A 24,904-nucleotide genomic window follows, 5' to 3' on the forward strand; every position below is an offset into this window, starting at 1 on the left:
AGAATGTAGAGAGATGAGATAGGAACCTCTGCTAGGACTAGCCTATAACCACCTATCCCTATCCCATACTCAATCCTCCATGACCTTTCCCTCTTTAACTGATTCGAAGGTGACCCCCCACCCCCACCCCAGGACAACCTGGAAGCCACATGTTGACGATGCAGAGCCTAGAGCCCTCAAAGACTGCTTGGAAGAAAACATCTTTGCCATCTGAGCATCTGCCATGGCCTGTTACCTCTTCTGGACTTGTTCCATTAGTTTATAAGTGACACCTAGGAAGCAGTGGTGCAGATGGGTACAAGCCAAGGGTTTAAGTAATAATTCTCAACAAATGCTTAACAAGTACCTACTGTGTGCCAAACATTGTATCACACACCTACAATCACAAAGCCCTATCAGTTCCCTTTATAATCCTATGAAGTGAATGTTACTGTTCCCTTCGTTTATATAAGCAAATCAAAGTTCTGAGAATTCAATAACATATATATATATATATTTTTTTTTTAATTTGTAAAATGGGAAGTTTATTTAATTGATGGTTTAGAATATTTTAAACACAAAATCAATGGAAGAAATCATTAGGAAAAACATAGATTTTACTATACAATAATGCAAAGTATTTAAACATTGAATATTTTGTAAAGTAAGAGTCAATTAAAGATGGAATACCCATCCTCATAAAAAATGCATATTAAACAATTTGAAGATGTCTATCAAATTTGTAAATAGTTTAAGTTTATACTTTAAAATAGTATCTGACATGAAGAGAATTGCAATAATAACACAGATACTTCCTATATATCCTAATCCAATTCTTCAAATGTTAATAATTTGCCACACTTTCGTTATCACTCATTCTCTCAATAGATAGATGGATTTTTAATGAATTTTCAATAACATATTTGCGATCACATACCTGGAGAGTGTCAGAAGCAGAGTTTGGAACCCAGATTATTTTGGCTCCCAATTCAGTGCCATGACCATGTAACATCGATTTTTTGTGTTCAGCAAATTTGGAGAGATATGTAGGTGCCAGTAACCAGCTTTGACCTGTGACTCAAGTACAAAGACCTAGGACACTGCGAGGAAAAGCTTTACAGAAACCCTTCAGCTCAGAGACCACTGAGTCTAGATACAGGCATGCATAAAGCATAGAGGAGCCAAAAGAGACAAAAAGATGGTAATCCCAAGATTCAGGGCCAGACCAGCAGTCAGGAAAACTTGGTGGGAAGAGACAACCTCTGCCTGGAAGGGATCAGTTAATATTTAATCATAAATCCAGCCAGGAGAGTAATATGAGACCATTCATCTGAGTTCCCTTAGCCGTGTGCATTGGAGAACCCACAGTTTCTCCCCAAACAGAGAAAAATCTACGCATTGAAACGAGGTTGAGACCCAGTGGAAAGGTAAAGGGAGGGGTATGTCCAGAAAAGTCAAGACATACCTTGGAGATGTATGAAGAAGAAGAAAGAGATACTGGGAGCTCATAGCCATGTGACCTTGGGCAGGCCATTCTCACCTCTCAGAGCCCCTGAACAGACATGGGGTGGGGCTGGGAAATCTCTGACGTCTCTTTAGCTCTGACAATCTGGTCATTAACAGTGGTTTATCTAGGCCAGGCACCCTGTAGGCTGATCTCTTTATTAGCTGTCCTCTTTCCTCTGGTAGGAAAAGGCAAGATACAACATGTGGTTGTAACCATTATTTCTAAATTCTGAGATGCAGAGCTTTTTGTGTATAACCTGGTCATTCCCTGGAACTTCGGGTATCTGTGTGACACCTGAGACTCAGAGCTAGAGTTCTGCAGCTATGAAAGTCAGCACTGCCCTATACAGCAACTGCTAGAAATGTTGAAAAAGAGGTCAGCTTCAATTAGAGATGTGAATGAAGTCAATCCGGATAGGACTAAGGTAAATCAGACTAAAGGGTAAAGAATGATATTGACTATGTTTTAAAACTTCAACTTCTGTGTGAAACCAAAGGAAAAGATGTTTATTCAGTGCAAAATTTTTATTTTCTGTAGAACATTATCTAATTTAACCTGTATTTTCTGTTTATTTGAGCATCATAATTACATGGAAATTTGAATAGGATGTGAGATCTTGTTGGTTTGTACAGGTATTGAAAATGTCCTGATATGCCCCAGAGTAATCTGGGCAGAAAATAAAAAATTGTTTGCAAAGTCCCCTTGAGGGATTGGGAAAAACTGTGGAAATATTAAACTTCCCTTTCTGGGGAAGACCTGATATTCTCACAAGTGTTGGGGACTACCAATTCAATAGGCTGAGCTCTCAATCTTAGGGTTCGCACCTATGAAACTTTTTCTGCAAAGGAGAAGCTAAGACTACTTATAATTATTCCTGAGTTATCCCCAGAGAACTTATTTTGTTGCTCATATATAGCCTCTCTTTCTAAGCCAACTCTGCAGGTAAACTTACTGCCCTCTTCCCTACGTGGGACATGACTCCCAGTGGTGTAATTCTCCCTGGCAACGTGGGACATGACTCCTGGGGATAAGCCTGGCCCTGAAATGGTGGGATTGAGAAAGTCTTCTTTACCAAAAGGGGGAAGAGAAATGAAACAAAATAAAGTTTCAGAGGCTGTGAGATTTCAAATAGAGTCGGTAGGATATTCAGGAGGTTATTTTTATGCAGTATACAGATATCCCTTTTCAGTTTTTGGTTAATTGGAGTAACTGGTAAAAATGCCTGAAATTGTTGAACTTAATCCCGTAGTCTCGAGTCTTGATGACTGTATAGCTATGTAGCTTTTACAGTGTGACCATGTGATTGTGGAAACATTCTGACTGACACTCCTTTTTTTCCAGTGTATGGACAGATGAGTAAGAAAACAAAGACAATAAATAAATAATAGAGGGAGATAGGGCGTATGGGATGTTTTGGCTGTTCTTTTTTACTTTTATTTTTGTTGTTTTTGGAGTAATGAAAATGTGCAAAAATCAATGGTGATGAATGTACAGCTATATGATGAAACGGTGAACCACTGATTGCATACTTTGGATGATGATATGGTATGTGAATATATCTCCATAAGATTGCATTAAAAAAGATACAATATGTGCTCTTTCTTACATAAAGATGCTGCGATTTATGGAGAATGACATAGTGGCTGATTGTCAGTGCTAGAAATGATCATGTCTTTGCATCCTCTCGTTATACAAATGAGGAAGCAGAGGCACAGAGACAGAAAGTAAAGTCACGTTACCAAAGTCGCACAGCCCTGCCTTAGGAAAGTTGGAATTAGGGTATGGCACTTATTCCACAACAACCTAAGTAGCGGAGAAGGAGTAAAAGGGGATTAACATTTAGTAAGCACTCAACGGTGTGCCATATCCCACCTACAATTCAGTCCCCAGTCCAAAAATACTGTATTTTATTGAGGACCTGCGATGTGATAGGTGCTGGGGATACAGAGATGAGCAAGGCAGTCAACATCTCTTCTTTCAGGAAACTCACATTCCATTGAAGGAAATGGAAACAGCCCCTAAACCACAAATAAATAAATAAAATTAGAAAATATCAAGATGTGTTATGAAGACCATAAGAGTTCAAGCCACAGGCTGCTCAGCACTTTATGATGGATGGACAGAGCAGTCCTCCCAGAGTTTATCTTATCTTATCCGCACAAACAAGTCTTGAGGTGGATTTCATTACTGACAGGAGGAAACTGAGACTGAGATTTGCCCCAGGTCAGATAACTACTAAAGGGCTCTTGCAGATTCTAGCTCAGCAATCTCTGGCACAAAACTGCTTGCTTCCCTATATTCTTAGCTGAGATGTTTTCCTAACAGGTAAAGCATCTAGCACTGTATCTGATTGAGATTAGGCTTTTGACAACTGGTAGCTAATTTCCCCCTTGATATCGTCTCCATTTATTGGAGTCATCTTCAGTATCTCAAACCCAATGCCTCCTCTGGAGGACAGCTGACTGGTAGATGAGGGGGAGCTGCAGCTATAAAACAGAAATTACTCTGTGCTTCTATGACTTAGGACCCTGAGCCATCCTCTCTGACCAATCACCCTCAATTGTCCAGGGTGAAACTCAGCAACCCATCTCCCTAAATTCTCTTCATATGGCAGGTAAGATCAGGGAGATAGCTTTTCAGTGGAGACTTCTGAACATAAGCATTCAGACTGTTTTATAGGGCTTCTTCTGTGACCATATTTTCATATCCAAGGTACAAGTGAGGTTCCCATTCTCTCTTAGAAGGAAATTTTTAGCATTCCATAGTCTAATGAGGCTAAATTTCAGATGAATTAAGGAGCTTAGATGTAAAAGAGGAAACTGCTAAAATAAAATAACTAGAAGAAAAAATACAGGTCTTTCATTCAAGATGCTCTTCGAACACAGAAACCTTGACTCAAACTGGCCGAGACAGACACTATTCATTGGGTAACACAACCCAATCCCTAATCACGTTCCTCCATAGCTGCCTTTGAAACAAAGCTTGGAAATACCAGCTATCCCAGCTTCACTTGCAGCTAGCGGAGACCACGTGACAATGTTCCAACCAAGGAGAGTGGATGCCTGCTAAGGGCTTCTAGGAAGACTTTTGTTTTCTAAAAAAAGGTCAAATTTAACTAATGTCGCTCCTTTCACTTTTTCCAGCTTTGAACATATATGTGATGCTCACGGCTGCCACAGTCACCTGATAGCCACAAAGAAAAGGTCAAGAAAATCACAGATGTAATGCTCTATCTTGAGCCATGGAACCAATACCAAGTAGTCTCCAGACTACTGGTTAATGAGAAATATAATCTTCCTTCTATCTTTGCCTTAGGGTTATTTAAATTTTCCCAGCAGTAGTCCAATAGTCTTCTACATGCTGAATTTCCAGCAATAAGTGACTGGTTAAGTAAAATATGATCAAACTTATGATGGAAAGTTGTATGACTATTAAAAAATAATAAACAGGCCATGGTGGCTCAGCAGGGAAAGTTCTCGCCTGCCATGCCGGAGACCTGGGTTTGATTCCTGGTGGCTGCCCAGGTGAAAAAAAAAAAATGAACAGAAAAAAGACACGGATGAAATATCAGTGACATGGTGAAATATCAATAAAGCCTGGAATTTATTTAATAGTAGTATACCAATATTGGTTTCTTAGTTTTGACAAACCTACCATGGCCAAGTAATATGTTGACATATTAGGGAAAATGGAGTGAGGGGTATATGGGAACTCTCTATACTATGTCTGCAACTTTTCTATAAATCTAAAATTATTCCAAAATAAAAAGTTTCTTTAAAAAAATCTGAGACTTTGGTTAAATAACTTGCCTAGGGTCAAATAGTAACATTAAGATTCAAACTAAGCTCTGACATTAAACCAGCACCCCATATTGGGATAGTGATGGTCAGAGCAGCTCCAGGAGTGTTTAATTCATTGAAATCCAGCTTTCTTTGTCTCTGCTGCCTGAAACACAACCAGTCCTGGCTTCATTTTACCGTGAGCATGGGGGATGGAAAGCTGTGCTATAGGGATATAGCTGACTAGGTATCAGGTCTTGGTTCCGTCACTTGTTGGTTTGTTGTCTTTAGCTAAGACCGGTGGTGTCAGTTTGCCTGTTTGACTTCATGTCTGAGGGTTTTAACACACTCTCTGCCCGAGACCTATTCCAAGGCTGAAGACGGAGGTTGCCAGGTAGGGCCTGGTGCCACTGTGATCACAAGACCTAAAGAAAAAAGGAGATGCAGCTTAGAATTTTCTGGGAAGCCCTCATGGAAGAGGAGAAACAGGATGAGCTGCACTGGACAGAGAGGACAACTGAGCCCTAATTATGGAGAGGTTGAAGGAGGCTATCTAAGAGAAAAGGTTAATTAGAGTTAGATATTGGGAAACTAGGGGGAGAGGAAGGAAATCTGCCTGTTCCTAAATTAAACCAGTAGAGTATATTCAGCGGGTGTCAGTGGGGAAAGAAATGAACGCAGGGAAATAAGTTAGATTGTGAAACCCAGAAAGAAGGGACGAAAGCCTATTCTGGAGCCATGACAGTGAGTATGAAGAAACTACAGGATCTAATCACTGGATAAACTTCTGGAAGAAGAGAACTAAGATTTAAAGCCTCAGCCACCTGTCAATTGCTGAAACCCAAAACCTGGGACTCATCCTCAGTTCCTCCCTTCCTCTTCTCAGACTCATCTAGCTGATGGGTTAGCTCTCCTAAATGCCCCTTGTGTCCATCCCTTCTTCTTTTTTCCCAGGGCCATCACTCTTGCCCAGGTCCTTACTCTTTGTCACCGAGATTTCTGTTGCCACCTCCTAATTGGTCTCTGCTTCTTACTAGGTTCGGCTGATATCCCTTCTCTGCACTGCAGTAAGTATGATTTTTTTTGGGGGGGGGGGTTGGGGGGGAGGAGGTGGGAGGGTGGGAGCTAGCTGCATGGGTCTGGAATCGAACCCGGGTCTCCCACATGGCAGGTGACCGACCATCTGACCACCAAAGCACCCATGAATCCCTACCCTAGCATGGTCCTTTTAACAGGCAAGGCAGCTTATGTTCCAGTCCTGCTCAGAGGTCTCTGGTGGCTTCCTATACTTGTCAGGACAAAGGTTAAATTATTCAGCGTGGAATTCAAGGCCTTGTAATCTCTATCCTCTGAACTGTCCAGTTTTCACCATTTTTTTTCCAATAAGGATTTCATATTTCAGTCACCTTGAACTGCCTACAGTTTTTCAAACTCAATATGTGCAAATGCTGCTCCCTTTGCCCAACTGCTCACATTCCCCAATTTGCCAAACTGACCAGTTCCAACCTATTCAAGTCTCAGCTGAGACTCTCCCCTGGGAAGCCTGCTGAGCCCTTGCCAACCACGTGCTTCTCTTGGTGCTTCCACTGTACCTGGCACCTCCCTCCTCTCCTTCTGCTATCACCAGAGCCAGGTCGTCCATCCACTCATTCTCTCCTCACTTCTCCATACACTCACTGAGCTGGTCCTGGGAATAGAATGGTGAGCTCAAGACATATGATTCTGAGCCAATAGAAAGTGATGATTGCAACTCTTTGCCTGCTTAACTCAATACGCCTTTGTTGAATGATTGATGATCTTGTTTTCACCAGCCTCAAGGCCTTTGCTCTGACTGTTCCTTTCGCCTGGCTCACTCTCTCCGCTCCCTGCATGGCTGGTTCCTTGTAGATCAGGTTATCTGGAGTCAATTACCCTTCTGTCCCAAGACCTCTCCTGTTCTTTATCCAGATTTCCTGTCTTACTGGCATTTATTACTGATGAAGCCACCTTGCTTCTTCACTCATTTTCCTGCCTCCCTGCATGAGAATGGAAGCCTCATGAGGGCAGAGACCTTGCCTGTGATATTCCCCAGCAGCCTGGTGCAGGTCTGCTACAGTGCCTGGTACATGTAGAAGCTCCACATTTGATACACGAATGAATGAATGTGAGAGTTAAGAAAGCAGATGCAGAGAAGCAAAAGACAGGTAGTGAGTGTGAAATTACCCGGGTATAGACCCACCATTAAATAGACAATGGAAGTTAGTTACAGAATGGAAACTTCCAATATAAAAACAGTGAGAGGAAATGCGAGCATGCTAACATCAACTTTCCTGGCAAGAATGTGTGCGCTCTTTAAAAATGGAGAGCTCTAAAAATAAAGCACCATTTTGTCATTCTCTTGTTTTTCATCATCTCTTTTCTGAACCTTTGCCTTATTTTATTTTAGAAACAGTATCTCTCATGTGGTAAATAAATATTTGCTTAAATTTCAACAATTCCTTCAGCTTCATGTTAGCATCTTTTACTTCTACTAAGATACCTTAAATTTAAGAAACAGCATCCGTAAGTTGGTTAATTACAAATTTCTTAACATTTACAAATAGATGTATTTCCTATGTATCTGTCAACACTGAATTCATCCAAGTAAACGTATATATTGTCTGTGATTTAGCCAATATTTGTGAAAGCCATTTCTGACTGATAGAATTTTTTTTCACTTCTGCACATTTTCTACATCGTTTTAATTCATTACAATGCCCATACACTGCACAATTTTTGCAAGACGATTTTTCTTTTTTAAAAAAAAAAACAACCCAATACAGGAGCAGATATTCCAAAATAAACTTGTCGTTTTGGGTGACAGGGACATTAGGATATTTGTTTTTCTCTTTGTGTTTTTTTTCCAGAAAAATTATTTTAAATTCTAAAAGGTAGATGACAACTGAAGCCCGGAGACTTGCCTCCTGGCCCCTGGGAGGGAGCTGTTACTGAACAGGTGCTCTATGATTCCAGATCATGTGACAGACGAGTAACAGGAGAACCAGCTGAAGACTTTTTCTTTTTCACACCCAGAAGAAGCCATGGGAAGAGATGAACTTGAACACAAGAGAGAAAGGACAACATCCCTCCTGTCCCCCGTGGATTGAAATGATATAGGGTGTGAGCCCACTGGGTGGAAAGAGGAGGGCGGCCTTGCTTCTGTAACTTTGCAATCATCCTTTTGGGTTCCAGCCCTCACCAGGCTATGCCCTCCTTCAGGGGTCTGTATCTCGCTCATCATCAGCCCCAGCCTCCTAGCAGGGCGCGTGGCTCCGTGTAAGTTTTCAGCAGATGTTCGCTGAACTGAAACGGAGGCAACTCCTTGCATAGGTCCAAGCCGGGCTTGTGCAGCGACCACAAGATAAGCGTACCCCACGCAGGGGCCCGGCGTTCTGACCTGTTTCTTTGGGGGGGTCTCCTGGGCATTCTGGCGGCTGTGTGGGTCAACTCTGCCCGAGCCAGGGGGCAGGGCAGACAGCCGGCCTTCTGGACGTGTCTGCCAACCTGAGACCCCCGGGGACAGCGGGGGACCTGGAAGGAGGCGGGAAGGTGCAGGCGCCCCTCTCATCAAGTCCGCCGATGCCGGGCGGTACCCAAGTACGCAGTAGGTGCTCAGATCTCTGCGGCTGGGGCTAAGCCGGGGGTCTTCTCCGCGAAGTGCGCTCATCTCCTCGCATCTTGGGCTATTTCACCTGACTTGCTTTCCCCGTCGGGCAGGGGGAAGATCCCCGGCCTCCCGGAGGTTGGGAGTGGGATGGGATAAGGAGGGGAGGGATGCGGGTAGGGCAGGACTGCGGGAAGCGCCGCGCCCCTCCTCGAGCGGGGATCACCCGGAAAGGGGTGCGGGCTGGTGGTTCCCGCCGGCTCCGTACGGCCGGGAGCCATCGCAGCCTGGACGCCCGGCCCGATGCGGAGCGCGCCCTCCCCCCAGCCATCTGGGGTGGCAGCCCAGGCCCGCCCCCGCCTCCGCGCGCTGCCCTCCCGCGTTGGGTGCCGCGCGCCGCCGGGGCAGCCTGCCGAGGGGCGCGCGGGGCGGCGGGCCGGGCGCTGCAGGCGTGGGGGGAGGGCGGGGCGCGCGGGGCACCGGGACGCACGCGGCCGGCCGGGCGGCGCGCGCTTCCCCCCATCCCCCGCGTCCCCGCCCGCGGCCCGGAGCGCGAGCCGCCGTGACGTCACGGGCCGCCCGCCAGCCCCGCGCGCTCCGCCGGGCAGAGCGCGTGCGGCCGCCGAGCACATGGGCCCGCGGGCCGGGCGGGCTCGCGGCGGCCTGGACGAGGAAGACTGGCGAGGAGCGGGGGAACAAGGATGGTCCCCGGCACCCCCCGGTCGACCGCGAGTGGATTTGTAAACGGAAAGGATGTTGGCGGCCCCGGTGACCTTTGGAGACACGGCTGGATCCTCCCTCCAGTAAGTTAGAAATCTGGCCTCTTGCGTTCTCTGGAAACTCGCGAACCTTGGCTCTGCGGGTAGGGATGTGCAGTAGGGAGCTGGGCACTTTCGCCTTCTCGTGTGTGTGTGTGTGTGTGTGTGTGTGTGTGTGTGTGTGTGTGTGTGTTCACTGTGCACGTTGCTCATCAGCAGATCCAGGACGGGCGGCGAGTTTGAGCATTTGGTGGAGGGGGGTGGGGAGCGAAGAGGGGGGAGTGACACCGTGAGACCCGTGCCTGGAGACAGTTCTGGGTTTGTGCACTTGCTCAGAGCTAATCTCTAAAAATAGATCCTTCCAATCAGTGCAGATTTGGGGTCGCTGGTGTGGTTTTGGAGGCCCCTTTGCGAAACTAGAGGTCTGTGAACCTTAGGATCCTCCCTCCATCCTCTGACCATCACCCCCCTCACCCCAGACCCCAGCCAGGGCCGGGTGTAGGCAAGTTCCGAAAACTCAGGCAACTCAGTTTCTTGAAACTTTCTCTGCTTTTGCATTTAGTGCTTTGCTTGGTGTTCCCACACCCTTATGGTGGTAATTCCTTCTGGATGGATTGTTGAGTTCATTAGATTTGCCCTCCCTTGGCTGATGTGCTCTTATTTATGCCAGCGTTTGTGGTCTGGGTGTAGATTTTCAGGCAGCGCAGCCATGAGGCTGCATGTGTCCCTGTGTGGCTCCATCAGGGATTTTACTGATAGTTTGCAGGCATGGAATATTCTTCTTCTCTTCACTGGAACCCCTGACTCCAGGCCCTTCTAGAAGATGAGCGAAGAGAGAAAATCACTTGTGAGAGTTTGGGGACAAGAAGGTGAGGTTTTGGTGTTTACTTTCTGCTCTTAGGGTTTCCAGAGAGTGGTTGGCAGCCCCTCTGGCCGCTCCACTCCTGGGAATTGGTGCTACGGGAAAACATGGGGAAACTATGGAAAAGGGTATGTTTGTGTGAGGTGGGTGGCCGGGGGCCTTGAGGACTTGAGGACTGCATCTCCTAAGCTGTTGATATAGGATGTTGCAGGCCTACTTTGCATATGGGGTGACAAGTCGAGACTTGTTCACTTGATACAAGGGAGGCGGTCCTCGCTATGTGGTCACAGCGAGTCCTTCTGAAGCTCTAACGGGTGGAGAGGGAGTTGTGTTGCTCCTTGTAACCCTGAGTTTTCACTTCCCGAAAGATTTTTAAAGCTTTAAAACCTTCCTGGAAGCAGCAAAAGGACAAGCATAGAATTGGTGGCTGGGAAAAGCCCAGGGGCCTGGCCTGTGCTATTTGAGATGGGAGCTCCTCCTCGGAGATGAGGACCCGTTTCATGGGCTGAGCTGAAATGTGGGCCCGGCTGGAGTTCCGCATATGGGCTTGGTGATGGGAAGGGTGAGGTGGGATCTAGTGCTGTACTCACTGACTTCCCAAGGGATTTGTTGTGCTGTAACACTGTTGTTTTGCTTGACTCGGGTGACTTTTGTTGTTGTTCTTGTTACTTTCCATGCCCGAATGCAGAATTTTGCATCAACCTGACTTCTCTAGAAAAGTAAAAGAAATAAATCAGCTTTTGTTTCTGATTGATTTCCCCTTCTCTTAAATATCCTTTCCCCTCTTCACCCCCTCTTCCCTTTTCCATACTCTGTGCTACTAGAGCTTTTTCTGGGCTGGAAGGAGGGAGTTATTTCCCCCCCCTCAGTTCTGAAATGCCTGACCCACGCTGGTTTGTGTGATTGCTGGTCTCAAACCTGCTGAATTCTCACCATCCACACCCATTCCCTGGACTTGTTTTTTTTTTTCTCCTGAGTGGCAGGCAAGCAGGCTTCTGGAACCTGCTTTACCAAAGCACGGGGCCTCCTGCTTGCCGGAGATGGATTGTTTTCTCCATTAACTCTGCTAAGGAGCCCCTGAGATGGTCTTGCCTCTGTCCCTCGTTGTGTGTGTGTGTGTGTGTGTGTGAATTTGCCCAGACCGCAGGCAGAGCGACACTTTCCGGGGAAACTGAGGACCTTGGATCAGTGCCGGTTTGTCTAGTGGTCCGTGGAGTGGTGGGCTGGGGCCAGTAAAGGGTCGCATGTCACAGTGTGTGCTTTAGCTGTCAGATGGCCCCTCTGGGTGCTCGGGCTTTTTGTTTTGGATTTCCTTGCACAGTTGTCTGTGGACATGATGTCCTTTATGGCTCTTTTCTCCTGATGGTGATTTGGGATCTCTTGGAAGGCCAGTACCGCCTTTATGTATCCGGTTTCCGGGCTTGGAACCGGCCACAACAGAACAACTACGTGTGAAATAAATTTAAGCAGTATGAACCCCACTGCAGTCGCTACCACACCTTCCTCAGAAATGTTGGCACTTTCTAGGCTGTATGGGAGAGTGTCGCCGAAATGCCTCCTTCGTTTAGGAGGGTCTCCGGTCTCTTCTGCTCTTCCAGCCCCAGGTCAGCTGAGGCCCTAGTAACAGTACTAGCAATAATAAAAATAATAGCACCTTAATAGCTGTGAGTTTGTTTACCAGTCCAGGCCCCTTTGTTGTTTTATGCTCCCTGAAACCCCATTTCTCTCATTTCCTCTCTCATCAATGCACTTAAAACAGGATTATTATTATTGTTGTCATGCAGATGAGGAGCTCACAGTTCAGAGATGTTTTTTAAAAAAAAAAATCTCCCAAGGGTCCCCCCCCCCCCCCCGGCGATGGGCAGAGCTGGAATTCGGCCCAGGGTGGGCTCGATTGATTGCCCCGGCCTGGGAGTGGAAAGTTGAAGGAGAGGGAAATTAGGAACAAGCGGGGGTTGCTCCTCCGCTTTGAGCTTTCTTGGCCCGCAGCATCCTGCCCGAAGGCGCCGTGTACTCTAGTTGTACGTGGAGCAGCTGTGTATGGAGCAGCTGTGCATGGAGCAGCTGTGCATGGAGCAGCTCCTCTAGCTCCTTTCTTGGCCCTCAGCATCCTGCCCGAAGGCGCCGTGTACTCTAGCTGTACATGGAGCAGCTGTGTATGGAGCAGCTGTGCATGGAGCAGCTGTGCATGGAGCAGCTCCTCTAGCTGTGGAATGGAGAAGCCTGAGGTGGAGGCTGCAGGGCTGGGGAACCTGGGACTGGGGTCCGAGCTCAGAGTTTTCTGTGGTCCAGGCTGGCGCCATTGTGAGAGCAGAGCTGGGTCTGGGTGCAGAATCCAAGGCCATTTGCAGACTGCTCCCTTGAGGCAGCCTACCTAGGTTTGTGATCAAAACCACTTCAGGACCTTTTCCAGGATTTAAATAGTACCTGTCTTCACAGAGGATGAGAGGTAGAGCTCTTTGTGCAAACGATCGCATCCTTGCACCCCCTCCCCTCAGCCATTCTGGGTGCATTGAGGTGTCTAGAGACTGTGGTGGCCCTCTCCCCCGACCCTGCTATTAGAAGCAGAACAGTGCTTGGCCATGAAACATAAGCCTTACATGATTTTGAAATAGTCTCATTCTATATTTTCTTAATTGCAGAATTTGGAATCATCTTTCTTTTTCTCCTCCTTCCCTTTCCTGGGGGGTGTGGGGATTGGTTTTACTGGTGTCTGGTGGGTAGTCTGAGCCCCACGGTTGGTTTACCAGCCTCTTTTCCCTGGCTGACCTTGAACTTGTGGCGAGCAGTGGCCTGTGGTGGTCACATGCACGTGCCCGTGCCTCGTTCAGCCTGGTACTTTGTTGAATCCAGTGGCTGTCAAGAACTGCTTTGTCTTCAGGAAGCCTCTGGGTCTCTGTTCATTGTCTTTTTAGATGTGAAACAGCTTGGACGTGGTGGGAGGTGAAGGGTTGCCTGGAAGGAAGGGACATTGGGGACAGAGATAAAAGCCAGACAGTAGCAGAAGGCATCAGGGACACCATGGGACCTGGGTAGTGGGGATCTGGGTTACTTTGGGGCATGTTACTTCACCTTTGTAAGCCTCGGTTTCCTTATCTATAAAATGGGGACAATAAAGCACCAATAAAATGGGGACGATAAAGCACCAGCTTCATACCTTGTAGTGAGGAGTAAACAGGTGATGAACAGAGGTATTTAGCAGAGTGCCTGGATTCCTGGTGGCACTAATAAAAGTTAGTTTAATATCATTGCTGTTACAATTACTTTTTTTTAATTACTTCCTGTGACTACATAGTGTTAGTGGTTTCTGATTACATTTTAAGGTGTAGAGGTAATATTCTGGTCACATAGATCATAAGATGGCAGTGACTGGCTGCCTGCCGTGGAGTTCTTTGCAAGCACCAGGAAGAAACTCGGGCTAAAATAAGCAAGAGAAAGGCAAGCTAGCCAGCTGCAGAGACAGGTCTCGGGCAGGACAGGGTTCAGAGGGCATGCTTCTCAGGTCGCAGGCTGTGCTGTTAAGGCCTCTGCACGTTGCTTAAGCTCTCTGTGCCTCTGTTTCCTCAGCTGCCAACAGGGATGATAATAGTTTGCTCCTCCTGGGGATGCTGTAAAGCACTTAGCTCCAAGGAAGCTCTCAGGCCATAAAAGCTGTTTTTAATATTTATTATTCAGCAGGACTCTTTCCCTGGTAAGTTAGCTCTAAAATTTTCCTGTGTTTGCCTCTGTTCACCATTGATTGATTCATTCATCTGTGGAGCACTGGCTGTGTGCCAGGCAAAAAATACAAAAATCCCTGCCCTCCTGGAGCTCTCCTTCTTGTGGTCCCCAGAGGGGCAGGTAGGGGGGTGGATAGAGGCACTGCAGGCAAAAATGACACCAGCTCCAGTGCAGAGCTGCCCTAGTGCCCCCTTCTTGTTAGACTAAGGTGCTCAGTATGGGGCCTGGAAGTTACTATGGAATTGGGAGTTGCTATATTTGTTATTATTATTTGCCTCTGGTGGTTGTTTCATAAACCAGCAATCCCTTTTCTTTCATTCCCCTTCCTGTATTTTATTTTTCTCCTTAGTGCTCATTACCCACTATGCCATATATCTGAAATTGTATGCTTTGTAAGGCCCAGGGTTTACAACCATTCATTCAGTCATTCCTTCATTTGCCCAACAAATATTTATTGTGTGGTAACCCTGTGCCAGGTACTCTTATAGGTATTGGGGAATCAGAAAGGAACCAAAAAAGATGGCTTTCTGTCCTTGTGGAGCTGACTTTGTCGCTGGGACAGACAGACAATGAGTAGTGGCCGTAATAAATGAGATCCATCATAGTATATTAGAGGATACAAGTTGTGCATGGGTGGGGATGCAGCACGAGGTCTGTGGCCTGGAGAGCTGGGGTGGGCTGTCCTGTTCCCTTGGTGGGTGAGGGCAGGTCCCATGGAGGAGCTGACCCTTGAGCAACCTTGCAGGAGGCCAAGGAGCCAGCCTACTGGAAGGGTGTTTCAGGCCCTGGAAACAGCCAGGGAAAAGGCCTGGGGCAGGAGAGGGCTGGGAGATGGAGAAACAGCAGGTGGCTGGAGCCAGGTGGAATGGTGGAAGGTGGAGCGCCAGGCTGCTTAAGTAGAGCCTTCAGGCCATTCTCGGGACTTGATCTTTTCCTCTGAGCTCAATGGGGAGCCCTGGGAAGGTTTTAAGCAGAAGAGTGGTTTGATCGGATTTAGCTTTTAAAAGGCTCAGTCAGGTTTTTGTACTGAGAAGAGACCAAAGCTGGGTCAGATGGCAGGGCCCCAGGGCCCAGCTTGAAAGCCAGGCCGGTCCTTGGTCAGGCCGGCAGTGGTGGGCGTGCCCAGAAGGAAGGGGCTTCTGGACTGTTCTTGGGGACGTGCCCAGAAGGAAGGGGCTTCTGGACTGTTCTTGGGGGCGTGCCCAGAAAGAAGGGGCTTCTGGACTGTTCACTGCTGTGTCTCCAGCATCTGGAACTGAGCTGTCCCATGTGGCAGTCTCCAGGCATTTGTGACTATTGAGCGCTCAGAACGAGGTGAGTCTGAATTGAGATGGATTCTCCAGATTACGAAAAACATAATGTGTTTAACTTTTTAAATGTCGATTTTGAAGACATAATATGTTTAACTTTTTAAATATCGATTGATATTATTTTTAATATATTGGGTTAAAAACAATATGGTATTAAAATGAATTGCACCTGTTTTTTTAAACTTACTTTTTAACGTGGCTACTTACTCATGGCTTGCATTGTATTTACATTGGACAGCACTGCTCCAGGTAGGCATTCGGCGAATGCATGAGTGTGTGTGCCAGGCACAGGGGATTCTGAAATGGATAAGAAACCACCTTCCCGAAGCTCCCAGGGAGGGAGAGGGGCACATTAGTGACAGACGTGCTAGGGGAGGCTGAAGAGCCTGGCACGAGGCATGACATGGGGTCTGGTCTCAGCCAAGCCCCTGCCAGCAGAGGACAGTGGGGCCGAGAGTGCAGACCTGGAGGCCTGTATGCCGTGGGACTGTGAGCCCTCTTCGTGGCTGAGGGAGTCGGGGGGGAGGGGTGGAGGAGAGGGGGTGGAGGGGTAGGTGGGGGAGGGGGAGGCGGGCTGGCCCGCGTGGGAGTGGGGAAGGAACACTCCACAGCCTTAGGGACCAGACAGAAGTAATTTCAACCCAGCCCTGCAAGCTCTGGGCACTTTTTAAGGACCATAAGCCAGGAGCAGCTTCCCAGAATTTACATTCAGAAAGACAAAGGCTGCCTGGAGGAGGCTGTTCAGGACGAAGGCGCCTGAGCTGGGGATTCCAGGCCCTTGGTGGACAGGGCTATGGCCAGGGAAATTCAGATGATCTCTCCTCAAACAAAAGAAATACCAGCTCATCTTTAGAAATCTGGGAAAAGTCTGTGAAAGAATACATATTTTATATATACGTTTATATATGTTTTTTTTCTGCCCGTGTGGGCAGGCACAGGGAATCAAACCCAGTCTCCGGCATAACAGGCGAGAACTCTGCCACTGAGCCACCGTGGCCCGCCCCCATGTTATTTTTTGAGTTAAATAAAAAATCAGTCTTGTGTTTTGTTGTTGCTTTTTAAAAATAATTATAATATAGTGTAAGTGTTTTCTTCCCCCTATTTACCCATAAGGTTATAAACAGCCCTTACATACTGTTACACATACTTACTCTACCCATATCGTTCCTGTTGGGTAGATAATATTTCTGTTCAGTGACTGTTCTGTTGTTTACAGGTAAACCTCGTTTTATTGCATGTCGCTTTATTGTGCTTTGCAGATAATGTGCTTTTTATGACTTGACGGTCTGTGGCAGTCCTGCATCTAGCATATATCAGTGCCGTTTTTCCAACAGCATGTGCCCCCTTTGTGTCTCTGTGTCACATTTTAATTATGCATGCTCATTGTTTGCTTAGACCTAATGCTATTCCACGTCTACTGGGCTACAGTGTAGTGTAAGCATTACCTTTATAATGCACTAGGAAACCAAAAAATGCATGTGACTTGCTTTATTGAAATATTTGCTTTATTGTGAATATACCAGTATGCTTGTACTTACTCATTCCTTTGATTTGGATACTTAGCTCCATAATATAGTGTTTATATATGTTAAGTTCTCTGCTTTTCAATTGAATTTGCTCTTTGGATAAATTCCCAGCCCTGGGATTATTGCATCATGGCCTCTCCACATTTTTGAAATTTTAGCTGATATCACAGCTTATGATATTTGCATTGAAGCCCAATTTGCTGTCTTCTGGGGAGAGGTGTGATGTGTGTTGCTGTCAGTACTATATTAATATGTCACACACATTTATGTGTAATGAATAATACCTGCTAGACATGTGTTTATCTACATCCTATACAGCTGTTAGTTTTTTCTTCACTCTCATTTATTCTGCAGATAGTTGTAGATGCCTTTTGCCCACTATTCTAGGGCATGAGTATTCAGAAGTGAGCAAGACAAGTGTAATACCTTTTCTTAAGGAGCTTATCTTTTAGTGGGGGAGCCAAACATTATAAGAGAATAGATGCAATAAAAATAGAACAACATTGTTGTGAGGCATCTGAAAGACTAGAGCTTGTATGAAATAGAATAATATGAGCAGTTGGTTTATATGGGGTGACAGTGGGGATAACACTGAAATCCTGTCTGAAGAATTGCCACTTGAGTGAGACATGAAGATTTTCGGTAGGAAGAAGATTTTTGGTAGGAAGTAACCAGAGAGGGAACCACGCCAAACACAGAAAGGACAAAATTGGTAAATACAACTGTGTGTCACAGGGAAAAAGACATTTGAGTAACAAAAGCTGTAAGAATGTTAAAAGCCAAACAAAAGAACTAGAAGACGTTTGCAGCTTGTCTAATACTGGACTAAATGGTATTGTCTGGGATATATAAAGAATAAATAAAAGAATTCCCAAAAATCAAAAACATACAAAGTGAGTAACAGGTGTGAATGAGCAGTATTCCAAAGAAAGCAAGCAAAATGGATGATAAATGTGAAAAGATTCAAAAATCTCCTTAATTTAGTCAGATTTATAGACGCTTAATTTACATACAGTAGAACTCCCTCTTTTTAGTGTATAATGCTGAGTTTTGGTAAATGTATACAGCTATGTAACATAGTGACGTCATCACCAGAATTAAGCCATAGAATGTTTCTATCATGTCCTCAGATCCCCTCTGCCCCTTTATAGCCACCCCACCCCCAGCTTCTACCAACCGTGAATTTGTTTTCTGTTCTTATAGTTTTATCTTGTTTAGAAGGTTATATGAGTGAAATCCTATAGTATGTAGCCTTTTGCCTTTGGCTTCTTTCATGGAGCCTGATGGACTTGAGATTCTCCCAGGCCACATGGATTTTTTAAATCCTGAAGTGGGAAGACTGGCTAAAGGAAACCCAAAGCTGTGGAACAAACCCTGTCACAATAATTGCTGGAAGGAGCCTCTATCTTCTATAGCTGCTCTCTTGTAAATTCCAGAGGACCTTCCATACAGATGACCTTTTTTTTTGAGTAGTTTGGGTTTTTTATGGCTGAGTAGTCATCTATTGTATGTGTGTGCCGTTGTGCTTATCCATGCTCCAGTTGAAGGACATTTTGGCTGTTTCCAAGAGATGCATTTTTTGCCTATTAAAATTTTGCAAAAAATAGGTCGTCTGCCTCCAGAGTTGGCGAGACTGAGTGGCAGAAGCTCCTTTAACTCAGCTAGTGAATGTGCAGGGTCACCTTAATGTGGAGAAAATTGGAACCTTGTGCCCTCTGGCCCAGCTGCCCCACTCCTAAGTAAATCTGAGAATTCACATGCTATTTGCCATTTAATTGCTATTTGCTACTTAAACTTGAATGTTTAAAACATAGGCTGGACAGATCTCTATTAAACTGATATCGGAGAAGCAGGAGGGAGCCCGGGCCAGGCTACTTCATCTGTAATGCTCCTTGAATATAGGTACATACACATAACACCCACAACTGTGGAATTATGTAGAAAAGAAAAACAAAAGGGGGCTCTGTGATGCACAACTTATGGTTGTAAAAAAAAAAATGAAGTTTGAGAAAAGGGTATACGAGCTGTTCAGATCAGCACTTGTGAAGGCAGTGAAACAGGAGAACGTTTGGGGTGTGCAGAGTATCAAAGCTCAACAGAAACACCCGACAAAGCAGTAACTTCAAGGGCTTCACGTGGTTGGCCTGGAGGGGACGTCTGGGAAACAGGACGCAGGAAGAGGTCCAGGGTCGGCCTCCAGATCACCTTAAGAGCTGCTCTGAGTCTTCATGGGTGCCAGTTGGGTTCAGCCTGATTTGATTGACTTTTTGTTGGGTAGAGGATGGATTGGCTGAAACAGCCATAGATGCAGGAGGCCCATTAGGAGAATGTATTGCAGGAACCCGGGACAGAGACCCCAGTGACCCTGGACTCCAGCTGTGGAGCTGGAGAGAGAGTGAAGATTGTGAATTCCAGATTTATTTTGGTGAGGGGAAGGACTTGTGCTTGGAGGATGAAGTTTGAGGGGTTCAAGCTCATGGTTGACGGTGGAAGTGGAGAGGTGGCCAGGAAGGGTTATAATTCTGTCGAGGAGCTTGAACTTTATTCTGCTGGCGATAGGGGGCTATTGAAGGTTTTGAACAGGGATAGGGATGAGAGTAGAGTGGCATTGCAGAAAGATCTGTCCTCACGTGATCTCACCAGCCTGGAGTGTCTGCAAAACAGTCTAGCTAATGCAGTGGAGAGTGCCTCAGCTGACTTCTTACTGGATGCTTGTTTTTTTTCATTTTTCCAAAGGAAATAGGAAAAAAAAAGGTCATCTGTATAGAAGGTCCTCTGGAATTTACAAGAGAGCAGCTATAGAAGACAGAGGCTCCTTCCAGCAATTATTGTGACAGGGTTTGTTCCACAGCTTTGGGTTTCCTTTAGCCAGTCTTCCCACTTCAGGATTTAAAAAATCCATGTGGCCTATTGCTTTTTAGAAAGTAAGTGATTGCATTCTATCCATGCTAAAGTTATGCATCCAAGTCTGGTTTGCATTTGGAGGTGACAGCCCATGGGGAAGGCAGCTCTCCTCTTACTTGCATGGGGCTGTCTTCTCCTCACACAGCTGGGAGGAGGTGGCCTCCCAGGAATGCACCCCCAGGGGATAGAAGGGGAGCAGGAGCTGGGGCCCAGGTACCCCCTGGTATGCCAGGGCCTGGAGGCTACCCAGGGCCTTTGTGCCACCTATCGGGAGTTCCAGGCTGCCCAGAGCTGTCTCCTGTCCTGTTCTACCCCGGAGGCTGTCTCCTGTCCTCTCCTATCCTAGAGCTGTCTCCTGTCCTCTCCCACCCTGGAGCTGTCTCCTGTCCTCTCCCCATCCTCAGTGGCCACCCCTTGGGGTTGGCCAAAGGCGGTATCTATCCCTGTCATTGCTTTGGACATTCCATACATGCTTTCTTAATTAGGTCGACATTCCTTGCATAGTTATTCCATTCAAGAGGAAAAGCAAAGGGCTTTGATGAGAGGAGTGCTGAAGGAAGAAAGCGGAGAGAATTTCAGTTTCTCAAATTGTTTCCAGCCACCCGTGACTGTCACCGTGCATCAGTTAGCTGTCCCCGTTCTACAGCTGAGGGCCTGCGCCCTATGGTGCAGCCTTCTTAGAGCCAGGCGACGGGAAGCCCCTGCGCTGAGCTCTGGCACCTCTGACTTGGCCGTGCCCTCGGCAGGAGCTTCCTAACTGTTCTCCGTGCCCCCCCCTTGCTCTCCTCCCAGCCTGAGCGAGCTTCTGAAATGGCAAGCTAGGTCCTGAAAAAGTCTTAAAAGCTTTTGTTGTCTCCCCATCGTTGGCCCACAGTGCCTGGTGCATGCAGGTCTCGGGCGAGTATTGGCTGAATTGAGCTGCATGGAGAGCTCGCCCTCAGCGACCGTAAAGACGGTGCTTCCTGCCCATGGGGGCTGCTGGCCTGGGTCAGGAGTAAGGAGTTATATGGCAAGAAGGTTTGAAGAACTCTGAAAGCTTGGAGAGATGTGATTCTTGAAAGATGGCTCAGGGGGTGGAAGTTTGGAAGATTGGGGTCTTCTGCCCCGCAAATCCAGGTCTCAGGCCAGGAGAGAAGCAGCCAGCTGGGGACGTGGCTCAGGATTCAGTCCCTTTCCCAGCTTCCCCTCCTAAGAGGTGCCTGCTTGTGTTTTATGACGCTGCTCAGGGGTCACCTCCAGGAAGCATCCAGATGCCCCAGCTGAGGGTGCTTCATTAGGATGCCCCCCCAGCACCCGAGTTATTGCAGCGTCCCATTGTCCCACTGCCGCCGCTGTTTCTGAGGACGAGCAGATCCTGAGAGAACACAGTAGGAAGTGACAGGGTCTGGCAGGACAGCACAGTAGCTTCTCCGGAGGTGGCCGCCTGCTCTTTCAGTCTAGCCCCGGTTGCCCCTCGCTGGAAGGTGGGCCCACTGCCCCCAGACCTGTTTAAAAGAGATCAGATGCCTACTTTTAAAAGTGTAAACTCTCCTGACAGTCAGATTCTTGGAATCAGAGTCCCAAAGAATGCTCAGAGGTTGAACAGCACACTTGGGGGCCAGATGTGGCCTCCTGGCCTGCAGTTTGCAGCCCCTGGTGGCATGCATGCCTGGCCCGTCCCGCAGCTCGTGCAGCCCTGTGGCTGGAGGTGCGCCCCAGGTGGGTAGTGACCTGGCCAGCGCCTCCCGCCATGCGACCTCGGTGGGCTTTCTTCCCTCTTGAGCGGTTTGCACATCACGCTATTCTGAAGAGCTTCTTCAGTCCTTCCATGCTTTAGGGATAGGTCATGTGTGCCTGCAGAAGTTATTCCCCAGCTGCTACGTTGCTGTTTGCTGTTCCTCTTCTCCCTTCCCTCTCTGCCCCCTGGACACATGTTGCATTTTTGGGAGGAGCGGGTCCTCCCGTGTCCTGCTGGTTAACACGGGGCTGTGGTGGGTGGGGCAGCTGCTACTGAGCAGCCTTGGTGCCCGGCCAGTCACTGACTTCTGCTCTCCCAGGTGTTCAGCCCTAGCTATTTTCTGTCCAGGGGACCAACATGATTTTCAGATTTCCCTTCCTTTACAGTGAGCTGTCAAGGCACAGTTGCTTGGGGAAGCAAACCAGCTGGCTGCCGAATGAAAGTCGGCACACCCACCCCATTTTGGGCAGCGACCCCAGGTCTTTCTGAGTTTTGTGGGGTAAATGCAATCAGGGCATTGCACTGGGAGCTGTAGAAGCTGTAGTTGTAGGCTTCACTGGGGTTGGAGCAGTTGTGTGAAATGTCATTTGATATTAGGTTGTGTCTGGGACTGTGCTGGGCTCTCTGGGAGAGTAAAGAAGAGGACTATAGATTTTGTAGTCGGGGAGAACCTGTCCTTGTCTTTGGGAGATGCAGAGTGAGAGCAGAGACCACTAACAATGAGAACAGGCATTAATGCGGGTAGAAAACAGCACTGTGTCCTGTAATGGTACTCACAGCTGGGGCAAAAATGCGTAATTTAGATATGAAGCTCTGATTGTGAGCCGGTTTTAAGAATTTTTCCTGTAGTAACTCATGTCAATAGAAATATTATTCGTTACCCATAAATATGGCAATTGGACAATTAAAGTCAATCACCCGCCGTTTACCGAGCGTCATGTGCAGCACCGTGCCTGGTTTTTGCAACTACGAAGGTGACATGAGCGTGGGACTCCCCTGAGATCCTCCCCTGAGCCCAGTGACCCAGACAGAGCGTCGTGCAGGTGGTGAGGTGGTGGTGTTTGGAGGGACGGACAGGGCCATGTGGGGCAACAAAGAAAACATCCATCCGGTGACAGGAGCAGAGTTGGGAAAAGGCTCGGGGAGGGGGGGCACCTAAAGGCCCTCGGGTGCGTGGGGGCTGGGGTTGCTGAGGTTCGGTTGTCTAGGAGATTGACACAATGCTGGACGTGGCTGGGGGGATGGGGATGGAGCTAGGAGGAGATGGGGCTGTGCGTCTCGATTGCTTAGCTTTGAAGGGTCACACAAATACCTGCCTCTGGCTGGTTGTAGGATTGAATAGTAATACTAATGTTATGATCACTAATAACTAATAACCACGGCTCACTTTCCATGTCAGCCCCCTATGTGAGCACCAGGCCATGCCCTCCCATTACCTCCTGTACTGCTCACCACTCCCTTGTGGGGTGGGAACCATTCTCAGCCCCATTTTACAGAAGGGAAAGCTGAGGCTCAGAGAGGTTAGCTGACTTGCCCAAGTTCACGCAGCTATTCAAAGGTAGAATCGGGATTGGAACCCAGGTGTGAGTGCACAGACCAAGTTCAAATCCTTTCGTGTTAACCCCGAGTCTGAACTCTCCCAGATACTCAGGAAGTAAAAGTTCTCCTCACAGCAGGTTTCTCATTATTCTCACCCACACTTCCTATCACCACAGCTTCAGCTTCCCCACTCTGCACAGTGCAGTACAGTTCTAAATTTGGCTGAGAATTTTACATTTTATCACCCCAAACTTCTGACTTTAAATTCGATTATCTTTGGATAGAGATTGAGAGGAAAAAGGGAAAAATTAAAATAGCAGTCGCTCTGAGGTGATGTGAGTTACAGATAAAGGGTCCACAGCTTCTCTTTGTGTATCATAAACTGGTTTGAATCATGGATAGAAATTGGGGGAGGTGGGAGGTGAGCAGATTAGCCAGGCTCCAAGAGAGGGGAGAGGTCCTGGCCTCTGGCCCAGCCTTCGGCTCTCACACACTCTGATGTAGGATCAACAGAAAGATAGGTGCTCTTCATTTACCTGCAGGTCAAGGGCGGCTGAGCTGGTTCCCAAACTCACCCCAAACTCAGCTCGAGTGGAAGTGACAGGGGCCGTCAGGTCTTCACTGCCCCGGTCCCAGATCCGCTTCGGCCTCCTCCATCCATTGAGGCCGGCGCCCTTGCCCATCTCAGCTCTGCCGCTAATTGTGGGACCTACCATGCTGTGCCTCAGTTTCCCCATCTGTAAGATGGGAATAATAACAGTCCCCGTGCTCCAGGGTCGTTGAGAGGATTAAATGAGTAAAACCCACAGAAATCTCCGAGCCCTGATGCCATTTCCTTGAAGTCACAGCTTGCACTGACTTTCCCAGGTTTTCACCCTTCAGTATCACTCTGGACTTTCTTGGGAGATCAGATGATCATGAATGATCTGTGCACCTTAGCGCCTGGCAGCCGGGTCATCTGGGGCTCAGCATGTCACTTCTCCACTGTGGCTCCTTGTCTCACCTGGGACACTTCCACGCAGCCCTGTTCCCCCCCGGGGCCCTGCAGGAGCCAGCCCTGCCACCCCAGGCCCCCGGCTCTGCCCCTCGGGTCCCTCTGCCCTGGCCACACCGCTGTCCTTGCTGTTTTTCCATGGCGAGTGCTGTCCCCTCTCGCCCAGGCCCCTCCCTGCCTTCAGATCTCCGTCCAGAAGCTCCCTTCCCCGTGGGGTTCCTCCACCCGCATGCCCCTCACCTGCCCAGCCCCAGCCCCCAGCGTCCTCTTTGCCGTTAGTTTTGTTTCCCTGCTTAGCCCTCACCACTGCCTAACAGCAGTCTGCTTTGTTATGACCCCCCAGCCCCGGCAGGAAGTCAGCTTCTGAGGGCAGAACATTCTGTACACCTTGTCGTCCTCTCCGTGCTTGGTGCGGCACAAGCCTCGCTTGCTGAGTAAGTGACTGAGAATCCTGTTGGCATCTAGCCTGAAAGCAAACCTGCGAGGTGGGCATTTGTTTTCTGCATTTGAGAGATGAGGGGATTGGAGTTCAGACCAACCGATTAAGGGTGTGGGGCGGATGTCCCCGCCTCCTGCTAGGGTCCCCCAAGGGCTCAAGGAAAAGCTGGACGGGGTCCTGCCTTCTGGGGTTTAGAGCCTCCCCTGGGGCTGGTTGGGGTCCTGCCTCCCCCCTTCTCCCCAGTAGCG

The 24,904-nt window shown here is 47.7% G+C and overlaps 1 long non-coding RNA gene across 8 annotated transcripts in view; it reads left to right on the plus strand.

Moving 5' to 3' along the window:
• The first annotated feature begins 9,501 nt into the window (after positions 1-9,501).
• The window catches only part of LOC143689047 (uncharacterized), a 213,150-nt gene continuing 197,747 nt past the window's right edge, over positions 9,502-24,904 (plus strand). For all 8 annotated transcript variants that reach the window (XR_013178497.1, XR_013178496.1, XR_013178498.1 and 5 more), the window contains exon 1: positions 9,502-9,690. This is a non-coding gene — a long non-coding RNA (uncharacterized LOC143689047). The remainder of the gene's footprint in view (positions 9,691-24,904) is intronic.

The sequence above is a fragment of the Tamandua tetradactyla genome, chromosome 6, assembly GCF_023851605.1.
Source record: "Tamandua tetradactyla isolate mTamTet1 chromosome 6, mTamTet1.pri, whole genome shotgun sequence".
In the NCBI taxonomy this organism is placed as follows: Eukaryota; Metazoa; Chordata; class Mammalia; order Pilosa; family Myrmecophagidae; genus Tamandua; species Tamandua tetradactyla.